Source organism: Myotis brandtii, unplaced genomic scaffold (genome assembly GCF_000412655.1).
Source record: "Myotis brandtii unplaced genomic scaffold, ASM41265v1 scaffold384, whole genome shotgun sequence".
Lineage (NCBI taxonomy): Eukaryota > Metazoa > Chordata > Mammalia > Chiroptera > Vespertilionidae > Myotis > Myotis brandtii.
Window position 1 is genome coordinate 3,122,211 of NW_005364745.1, and position 11,295 is coordinate 3,133,505.

Below are 11,295 nucleotides of genomic sequence, written 5' to 3' on the forward strand. Positions count from 1 at the left end.
AGCATTCGTCCTTTCCAAACGCAGCTTCAAACGCACCTCGGAGACTGAGTTTTGGCGCGACTGTGGAACTCTCAGATGTGAATTATTTACGGCAGATTGGGGGGAAATTGGGGAGGCGAAGGGGCTCCGCGTAGGTGATGCGCTGACCGCCGATCAGGGGTTCCCAGCTGCAGCCGCCGCCTCCCGCGGTCCGGGTCCGGGTCCGGGTCCGGCGGGGAAAGTTAGTTACCTGCGCTGACCCGGAGGCGCGGCTCCCCCAGAAGCGGTGGGGTGGCGGCAGGTAAGCAGCTCGGGGTTGCGATCCGTACCCCCGAGCAGAGCTGGAGGGAGCAGGACGGGGCAGAGGGGTTTCAGCCCGAGGGGATCGGAGAACGGAGCCCAGGGAAGAGGAGCCGGGAGCCGGGAGCCCGGAGCCAGCGCGGGGGCGCGGGCATGGGGCAGAGGGTACGGGCTGGAGTTCTAGCCCCTTCCATAGGAAAATAGCCTTTTAGTGACTCTGCCTGTGACCCAGGGAAGCAGCCCTAACAGGCAATTTAGGGTTTTCTGTGATTGGGCCTGAGAAGGTTGCTAAGCGTTACTATCAGTTGGAGGGATTCCTTCGTCTTCATTCATCAAGTCCGGCCAAGATTTCCCGCCGGAGTCTCCAGGATGGTGCTGCTCCTGGCCCTGCTCCTGGCCTCAACCCTGGGCAAGACTCCTCTTCTCTTCTCTTCTCTTCTCTTCTCTTCTCTTCTCTTCTCTTCTCTTCTCTTCTCTTCTCTCTCCCTTTGCAATATTTAGGGAATTAATTATTCCATAGAATATATACTACATATCCCATTACGCATTATCTGTGTGCATATATGTGTGTGTGTATGGGTAAAAGTGCTGAATAGTGCAAGGAAGAAGCAGATGAAAATTTCCATTTTTGTGGTTCTTTGAAATTGGCAGCCTCTGCTGGCTGGGCTGGCCCTGGGAATCACCTACAGCCTGCCCTGGTCTGGAGTCAGCCAGCTGCTAAGGTGAAAGCCCTCCTTCCCTGAGCTCCGGGACAGTTTCCCAGGGCTTCCCCAATCTCTGCTTCCTGGGGATCGCGCCTCACAAACCCTTTTAGTGGCTTTCCTGGGGTAGGTCCTCCCCCTGGGAGTTTCCGGTCCTGCAGAGGGTCACGGTAGCTCATTGGGTCACCTGGCTGGATGTCAGACAGGGGGCCAAGGCTTGGCTTTGAGTTGAAGTGCCACTTGCTCCCCAGGGAATAGTAGGAACAGGAAATGTGTTCTTTTGGACCTCTGCACTTTGCCTTTAAGGGACTAGACTCATTGGGTCTTCCATTACCAATGCCAGCAAGGTTTAGCAGAGGACACGCGGAGCATTGCAGCCAACAGACTGGGCTTCCAATGTTGGCTCCCACACTTCGGTAAGTCACTTCTCTGAGCCTCACCTTTTCTGTCTGTAAAATGGGGAACAATACTGCCTTTCTTGCACTGTTGTCGGGAGAATGGAAGTAGTGTTTATGTAATGCCTGGTCAATGAAAAACTGCTATTATTAATATGAATGTAAGATTATAAGTAAGTGTTAAACAGTTGCATGCTTTTTTGAGCAATCTCTCTTCTATATCCATAGAAGAATGAGTAAAATCAATTCTGGTCTAAATATTCCCAAGGATGAGTGGTGGGTTCAGAAGGTTGTCGGATCTGCTGCTTCACCTTCATCAAGTAGAGCACTCTGTTGCCAGCAAGTGAAATACGGCCAGACTGGCGTGGGTTCTTAGTCGTTTTCCTCAGTTCTCTTTTGGCCCATAAACTTGAATACACAACAGCTAGATCTTTGCCTGTAGCTACGAACAGCTGGGCATGGAGACTGGAGAGGTCTCCTGGCTGCATCCATCCCCAGATGCACCAGAAACTGTCTCTGTAGAGAGAAATGTCTCCACTGTCGTCTTTCAAGCTTGGCATAGATTTAGCCAATTCAGCTTCCTCTCTCTCTCTCTCTCTCTCTCTCTCTCTCTCTCTCCCCACCACCTCCCCCCTCATCCTGGCCCCTCATTTGCAAAAAGTTGGATGACTGACATGGAAATATGGGAAAGAAATATCAGAACCCTAAAAGGAAATGGGGCAGCCCCGCAGTACCCATTCCACAGATTGGTCAGTATGTTCTGCAGGGCGTTCTTGTATGCAAAGATGACAATATTGATCCCTACATCATCGAGCCTTTGAGCTGTACTAAGCACTTTCCTACATCATAACCTCAATGATTTTTATGTCAACATTGCAGGGGATAAATGATCATTTAAAGCTTCACAGATAAAGAAACTGAGGCTTATAAAAATGTGCGTATTTTTCTAAGCCTCAGTTTGCATAGCTGGTAAAAGGCAAAAGCTGGGATCCAGGCCCAGGTCTGTGTGATGTTGACACTCACTCCTTTTCCCGGTGCCGCCAAGCTCTCCATAGCAGAGAGTTGTGTCAGGGCCATAGATCCCAGTTCTTCTTCTAAAGAGCAGGAATGACCAAATCTTCTGATGGTTTTAAGTGGCATGAACATACACCCTGCATGTGATACATACTTATAGGCAGAACAATAAGATCACCTGTGGAATAATTTTCCTACCCTCCCACTCCTGCTGGGGCTCCAGAAACTCAGCAAGCGAGGCTGGCTGGCTTTGGGCCATTGACTTCCTGAGCAATCCTTTTAAGGTAAAAAGAGCTATGGAATTTCTTTTTTTTCCCTACCTTTAGAATCGGAGTACCATTTACATTCACCTCCCTGGGTTAAGCATTCATTCATTCATTCGACAGATACTTGAGTTCTGAATAAGACAGACAAGGTGCTGGCTTTTGTGAAGCTTCTATGCTAGAGAGAGTGACAGATGAGGGGCAGGGGATAATATATAAATAAGATAACCTCAGATATTGATAAATGCCATGAAAGAAGTAGAGAGCCTGGGGACTAGAGTGTACCAAGGCTTAGAGGCAACTTTATTAAGGCAGGCAGCTCGAGAAAATTTCCATTAGAACTTTATGTTCACTCTTGAACTTAAACTTGCCTGATAAGAGGGGCCCAGGCTAGGAAGATCTGGGGAAAGGGCTGCCTTAGCAGAAGAAACCTCAAGGGAAAGATCTAGAAGTGTAATACATGAAGCACTAGCGCCTCAAATACAATAAAATGGCCCCTTAGAAATCAAGTTGAGTTCTATATGGGGGAAATTGTTGTTTCAAGGCCTATTATATTATACTAAGCTGTGCCATGTACTTTATACTTATTTAATCTTCTCAACAATCTGATAAGTTAGCTATTTTTGTCATGATTTAATAGTTGAAAAAATCAAGGCTCAGAGAGGATAAGCAGCTAGCCCATGGTTACAACGCTAGTATTTTAATCTCAGAGTCTGTTTTGCTCCAAAGCCCAAAACATTTTGCTAACCTAGCATATGGTCTTTGAGATAACCTCTTCTCAGGGATAGTGAAAATATCAGAAGTATGTTAGGTAGCTAAATGTTAACAGTGATTTCTAGCTGATGTCCCAAGTTTGTTAGTGGCTGTTAATGTAAAAAACATTCAAACCTGTAAAGAATATTTGTGAGTTTATTTGAGCCAAACTGTTGACAATTGCCAGGAAGCAGAATCTCAGCGTACTGAGATAGTGCTCTGGAGAATGGCGGGTTTTTACCTTGTTTGGTACATTACGATCAAAAGGGAAGATGTAGGTGGGTTACATGAACTCTGTTGGTGATAGACTAGGGAGGTGGGAGAAAACAAAGTGGTGGGGGGAACCTCTGGGATTGGATAAAAAGTAAAATGAAGCCCTAGCAGGTTTGGCTCAGTGGATAGAGCGTTGGCCTGTGGACTGAAGGGTCCCACCTTTGATTCTGGTCAAGGGCACATGCCCAGGTTGCGGCTCGATCCCCAGTAGGGGTCATGCAGGAGGCAGCCAACCAATGATTCTCTCTCATCATTGATGTTTCTATCTCTCTCTCCCTCTCCCTTCCTCTCTGAAATCAATAAAAATATTTTTTTTTTAAAAAAGGAAAATGATAGACACATACGTCTTTGACTTAGGTGGGTGCAGGATAGTTAACAGTCAACAATTAACTCAATAACAATGAGGGGACTTGTGGTCTCCGCAGAGCAGTGCCTGTGCTTTGAGAGGTCCAGAAAAAAGGAAAATGACTGACATTCCAACAACATGTTATAGATGCAAAAAGATAATAGGCCCAGTTAATGTAAAGACTGACCTTGGTCAGGGAAGATACCAGCCGAGAACGTGACTACCCACCATCACTCCTTTTAGTTAAAGTTTTAATTTCAGATCAGCCTTTGTGGTTACTTTAGGTCTCTGAGTTTTCAAGACCACCTCGCAGGCCCTCCCTGAGTTAGTCACGTTAGCACGTGGCCTCTTTTCATCAACACAGGTCTCCATCTGTACTGTGTAATATGCAACACTAGCCATGTGTGGCTATTGGGTGCTTGACATGTGCCTGTCCAGATTGAGCTGTGCTGGAAGAATAAAATACACCCTAGATTTCAAAGAACTAGACCCAAAAATATCTCATCAATTTTTATATTGATTATATGTTAGAATGATAATATCTTGAATGTATTAATTTAGATGAAATATATGAAAATTAATTTTATTTTATTTTTAATGTGGGTGATAGAAAATTTTAAACCACACTTGTGGCTCACATTATATCTCCATTGAACAATGCTGGTATAGAAGAACGATTTGACAAAGATATGATACATTTTTCTTCTTTTTTCCTAACTTAACTGTTCCTCTGTTCTTGACTCAGACTCCAGCTCAAGTCTGTCCCCAAATCCAGTTACTCGGTGAAGCAGTAGACAAGAGGAAAGCAGTCCCCTCTATGCTCGCCCCAACCCCACTCTTCCGCTGGGCAGGCGGTGACTGGCAGCCACTTCATCATGTCCCCATCGGATTTGATGGACTAGACCCAGTAGTTAATGTTATGCCCAGATTTCAGGATCCCCAAAAGACCACCAGGGAGTGCCGAGTCTGATGCAAAAGCAGAGAGTCTTTATTCAAGCTAGCTTGAGCTCCCCCCACACTCGCCGACGCAGCGGCAAGTGGCAGAGAGAGAGCTAGCTCTGTGGGAAGAGGGGTTTTATAGGGGGGTTGGAGTAAGGGAGGGAGAGAGGACTGTGGGCCCTGCCGATTGGCCAGGTGCAAGTCGGGGTCTTGTTACACAGGATGTGGTTGTGTCTATGGCGCGCACTTCCCTTGATTGTCATTGGTTAGTTAAAGAGTAGAGGCTTGGGCTTCCGGGAAGAAGCTCCTTGCGGAGCACATGGCTAATGGCTGCTGCCTAAATATGGAGGATCCGGGGTAAGATGGAGGGCGTAGACCTCGCCCTCTCAGTTACATTCGTCATCACCCAACCTCTGACTCAGGCGAATCTCAAGACACTGTCAGATACCCTAGGACCAAAGGGTCATTTTGATTCTGGGTTTACAGTCTTAACTTTAAATCACTTCCCAGGACAGTGTGTCTGTTGTTCGTGGCAATTTGTCAAGTCAGACGAGGAGTCAGCCAGGGCTTCTCGTTTGTGTGCAAAGTCCTGGAATAAATCACTTCACTGTGGTGACAAATGTGTCTTCCTCCTCCCTGTTCTCTTGCTTAAAATGGTTTGAACAAGATGCAGGGCTGGTTTCCAAGATGCAAGGCTGCTCCAAGGACATCACAGAAGGCCGTGTGGGGCTCTTTGTCCACCAGCTAAAGTGGCCCTGGCGTATGTCAGTGAAGTAAAGATCTGATTTGCTCCTGCAGTTTCATTTCTTCCAAAGGGGAAAGCAGTCAGATTCTGGTATTGATAGAGGCAGCCTCTGGCCTCGGGTATCAGAGGCCTGGATTCTACTTGAGTCTACTGGTGTGTGTGTGTGTGTGTGTGTGTGTGTGTGTGTGTGTGTCCCGCCCCCACTCCTCACAGTCCTGCAGTGATTCTGGAATTGATGAGCTATTGGCCCATCAGTGCTAGTGGGGAATGTGCGATGAAATCGTGGGCGGTGGCTGTCCCTGACAACCTGAGGACTGGGGGCTTCCGCAGACACTCGCCTACAAGAGGAGTTTCCTTCCGGTGGCTGGGGCCAGAGCGCTGTACAAGATGCTCTGGGAAGTATACAAGTAGCCCTTGTTTATTGCCACTTGGAATCTAAATCTGGAGGGGAAATGGCAGTAAGAAGCTGACAGGATGAACTTTCATGTATCTACATCCACAGTAACATATTTTTTCAGCATCTTCTATGCCAAGAACTCAGTGCCAGACTCCATGGGGAAAATAAATGACTAATAAAGCCAGGTCTTTGGTCTGGAGAGCATGTTACCTAGTCGGGAAGGTAGGCATAAATGTAAGCCATCAGGAGCAATGTAGGATGACAGCCAAGGTTACATGGATGATACAGTTAGAGTCGGAAGTTCCAGAGGGCAGTGTGCCCTAAGCCCTAAAGTACAATGAGAAAGACAAGGTGAGAGATGGCCATTGAAGGGTGTAAGGCTAAGCCAAAGACAAATGGAGACATGGAGACAGGAAGAGAGGGCTCTCCAAGTAAAGAGCAATGCACAGGAGGCAGGAGGAGGAAATGTGTGGGGAGTGTTTGGTGATGTGGAGGAGAACCGTTGGAATCCTAGGGAAGCTTTGAAAAACTACTGATGCCCCCACCCTCTCTCCCAAGTCTTCATTGAGTTCATTTAGGAATGGGGCATGGGTATCAGTGTTACCGTTGTTTAGTTCCCCAGAGTATTCTAATGTGAAGCCAAAGTTGAGAATCACTGAACAAAACCACCAGGTCTCTAGATCATAATCATGGGAAATAAAATCAAAAGGGCGATATTTTAAAGAGAAGTCAATGGACAGTCAGGATGTGTGGTCTTTGCTTTGTGGAAATTTTATGTACACTTGTATTTCTATGTAGTCTTTTTAATTCGCAGATGATATTTGTAGCTATTCTATTGACTTGGGTGTGTTGCAAATGAAAGGTGTGACCAGCTGCCCATATGCTGTGTGCTTTTGGGGTGCCCTGGAATTAACCTGAGCTAAGGATGGAGCAAATGGTACCTCACAGCTGCTGTATTGACCAGGCTTTGTGTAATCTTGCAAAGGGCTTCATTATCATGCCCATTAGTGCCAACAATAGCTATTTTATTACAAACTGTGATCTCCCCTCACTTCCCACACTTTACAAATTAAGAAATGGTGTTTAATTACTTGCCTTGGGCCTTGAGCTTGCTGGCAAGAGAGATGAGAGTAGAATTCTCAGCCACTGAATTCCGCGTATCTGCGTTGGCTCCTAAAGAACGTGTGCCCAGTCTCCTGTTACAGAATACTCTGTACCTGGCAATGTTATTCCTTCGATGAATGAATTAGTGTTATGGCCCAGTAGGTAAAAGATGACTAGTCTGGCTGAGCTGTCAACCCTGTGCTGAGTGTTAGCGTCCGTCTGCAGGCAGCCACAGGGGTCCCAGGAGCCTACCTGAGCTTCCATCCACGTGAGAGCTCAGCCATGCACACCTACAGCTCATCCATTCCTGCCTTTGGGAAGTGAAGGCTCCCTAGCCCCAGAGCTCTCTAGCTATTGTGATTTTTTCTTTTCTGGAGCTTCGATTGACCAAATAGTGACTTTTATTACATACGAGAGGGAGGGAGAGAGAGAGAGAGAGAGAGAGAGAGAGAGAGAGAGAGAGAGAAACCCAGCAGTTTTTACAGCTGCATTTTTAAAGAATTCTTGCCACTGTATGTCTTGTTCTGCGTTTATTGCTAGTGGTGAGGCTGGGAGCTTTGTGAAGGCTAGTGGAGGGAAGCTAGAGTCTTGGCCCTGCAGCCTCTTCAGGACAAGAAGATAGGTCAATTTTGTGCCATCCCAAAATGGGTATTCTCTTTTTTCTGTCTCGCAATCTATTACTGATTGAAGAACAATTTCCAGTATCTTTATACCAAAACGCAAGCCTCAACACTGATTGCATGTGAGAATCATCTCAGGAGCTTTAACAATGCGGCTGCCCAGGCCCCATCCGTACAGCCCTTGCATCAAGATACTAAGAATGAGTCCTGGGCATCGTATTAACTTACCGTTCTTCAGAGAGCTGCATAGCGCTTTGGGAAGAGCTGATCTTACTGCTCAGCTAAGACCCAAATCTTCATTACTTGTTTCTGTTTCTTGTTTTAGGTGGCATGGACCCCAGAGAACCGTCCAAACCATATTTTTGTTGGGTAGCAACACCATCATTCTCCTCTTTAGAAAGCATGATCTCGAACATAATATTAAGCTTTCTACCTGTCTAACTAGCGCTACACTCAGAGGGGCCCTGCAGAGCCTCGTGACTAAAATCATGTATGTGCAGTGTGGAAATCAGGTTGCCAGAAACTTGATAATTATGAGATTGAAAGATAAAGATCAAGCTTCCCTACCACCATGCATTACATTTCCCAGTTCCTATGTTGATCTTTAGTTAACCAACACTTGCTTTTCTGTCTCAGACATTTTAAAGTCAATTAACTTCGTTCCTGTTCACACCCTTATTAAAAATACAATTAAAGCCGTATTCTCCAGAGACTGTCATTGGGTAGAATTTACAAGGTGAATTGGCCCAGAACGAACTCGGTTGTATAAAACCCTCTCCGTCCCAGTAAATGGGCCGGGTTGCAGAGGCTTCCAGCATCAGACTGGGCTTAGGGGAGTCATGAATTTTGGTTTGGAAAGGGCCAATTACCAGTCTCCCCCAATACAGAAGAACCTGGGATATGGAAAATAACTCCAGAATCAATCTGAGAATAATTATCCAGGGTCCAGTTAAGTTGAAGCCTCCAATCTTTCTCAGAAAGTTGTATCACTACCAAGAAGCAGCCAAGTTTTTGTACCGACTTGGGAGGGAGGGGATGAGGTAACACTGTGCTTTTCTGGAGTCCTAAGATGACAGGATTAGAAGATGAGAAACTGTTAAGGGAGGTTGCAGGGAGGAGATGGACGAAGGTCTACTGTGAGCCCTGCATTGGGCAGTAGCAATGTCTGTTCACTCCACTATTCTTTATGGAGGGTCTGCTCCATGCCAGGGAGCCTTATAGGAGCCGGAAATGGAGCGATGAAGCTATTGCTGTTGTGGAGTCTGTATGCCAATGAGAGCAAGCATCCTCATTGAGAAACAAACAAATCAAACTGAATGAGTTCGCGCTATAAAATGATGAAGTGAAGGGAAGGGAATAGAGTCTAAGAAAGGCTGCTTTAAACAGGCTTGCAGGAGTTGCTCTCTCTGAGGAGGTGGCGCTGGAGCCGGCACAAGATTGTAAAGAGAAGCCACATGGAGATCAGGAAGAGAGAAGGCCAGACAGAGGGGACAGCAGGAGCAAAAGTCCTGAGCTTGGAAAAGGTTCGATATGTTTGGAAAACAGATAGAACAGTGCAGCTGGGCCTCAGGGAGAAAGGGTCAAAAGTCAAGCAGGATAGCAGCCCGCGGGTGGTGGGATGGAGTTAGGATTTTAAGTGTTTTAAGGAAATTAATTTTAAGTAGGGGAGTTATGTGTTTTACATTGCATTTTAGAGATGGCTTGGGGCTCTAGAAGGGATGGTAGACTAGAGGCAGAGGGAGAACTGGGAGGCTGAGCAGGACAGACTGCATGAGGATGGAGCCACGAGGGCGGTAGCATGGGGTAGAGTGTTGGAATCCGGAGCAAATGTGAAGGTAGGGCCATCTTGGCGTTCAGACGGAGAGGGCCAGGGAAAGTGACAGCAGGCCTAGGCCTGTCTCAGACAAGTCTCCTGCCCCTTCCTGACTGCGGCCAAACTTGACTGGTTGTGAACCAAAACAGAACCACCTCAGGTGTTGTTTGGAAACATGAGGGACTTTGACCTTAACTTGTTTAAACAAAAAGTCCAAATTCCTTCCAAGACAACATAACTGCTGCCTGCTTTTAACCTCCTAACCATCAAAATGTTATCCTGTCTCATAAGACCATTCCTCTGGGTTTCGCTGTGTGTGTGTTTATTACTGTGCTTTTTATAGGTGCTGAAAATGTCACGTTCCCACTGCTAGTTGCTCTCTTCTCTGAGTATTTCAACACCTGGGCTGTATTTACTGAGTCCTCCATGGGCCAGATGTTCGCACCTGGTGTCAGTTTCTCCAGATCAGTGCATCATAGTAGCAGGCTCTCAATGAGCACTCACTGTATTCCAGGCATTGTTTGAGAACTTCACATTTTCACCTATTCAATCCTCCCAGCCACCCTTTGAGTGAGTACTCATTATTATTACTATTTCAAAAGTGAAGAAACTGAGGTAGATAAGAGGTTCTGTCGTTTGCTCAAGACCCCACAGCGGGCAAGGGGCAAAGCCAGGCTTTGACCTGTGGGGGACTGCAGCGTCCAGGCTCTGAGCCGCCAAGCTGCACCCCTTCTCCCCTGCCGCCTCTACACTCTCCTATGGAACCAAAGCTGCTATCTCCCTCGGTCACTGAAACAGCTCTCTTCAGATTTAGGTTTGTTTCTTCTGAAAACAAAACAAAAACAACCCAAGGCCCCACTGGGAGGCCGTTCTCCTGGGCAGGGCCTCCAGAAGTGGGCTGGAGGGGAAATGGCAGACCTTAGAGGCCCGGGCATGCGGCCCCTTTGCAGGAGGGCCCCACATCTAAGCCACCGGCCCCTGCCCAGGGGGCAGGATGAACCCCACCTGGGGAGCTGGCTGCACAAGGTTGCCCACAGCAGAGGGCTCTGGGTGAAATGCCCCCTCTTCTCCTCACCCCTCTTCTGCCCATGACTAAAGGGCCTGTGTGGTGCCCACCTACCTACCTGACCCTCCTCAGAGGGCTGACGAAATCCAAGTTAGTCAATAGCTGTGCAGCAAATTCTAGCTGCTTGCCAGGGTCATTTGAGGCTGGCCCTTAGAAACCAACAGAAAGAGTCATTAATTCATTTGTTAGCACATTTCTGCTTTAAAAATATTGAAGATTCTCTCCAGAGGTTTATGATGAGCAGTGAAAAAAGCCTGGAGAACACAACAGCTCAGGCTGTCTCTCTACCTTTCACTGCATATCTGCTTCCAGAAAATTCTTCTCTCATAATCAGCGCACCAGTAGCAGACCTCCTCCCCTGCCTAGTGGGAGTAACAGCAATGAACTGAACAGAATCGAGCTTTGTACAAAGACGTTCATTATGGTTGCTTGAACTCCGTTAATGAATTCTTCAGCAATGATGGGAAAGGCAGGAATTGTGATGTTTCATCGCCTATGCTATAAGTTTTAACTTGTTATATATGTCAATTAAATAGCAGGCATTTTTTTCTGCAATTGCCATAGGGTAGTTTCTCTCAGCAATTGGA

General features: G+C 46.8%; 1 long non-coding RNA gene across 1 annotated transcript; it reads left to right on the top strand.

Moving 5' to 3' along the window:
• The first annotated feature begins 1,154 nt into the window (after positions 1-1,154).
• On the top strand, positions 1,155-11,009 carry LOC106727192. Its single transcript, XR_001363368.1, has 2 exons — positions 1,155-1,396; positions 8,155-11,009. It is a non-coding gene; the product is annotated as an uncharacterized LOC106727192 (long non-coding RNA).
• The last annotated feature ends 286 nt before the right edge of the window (positions 11,010-11,295 follow it).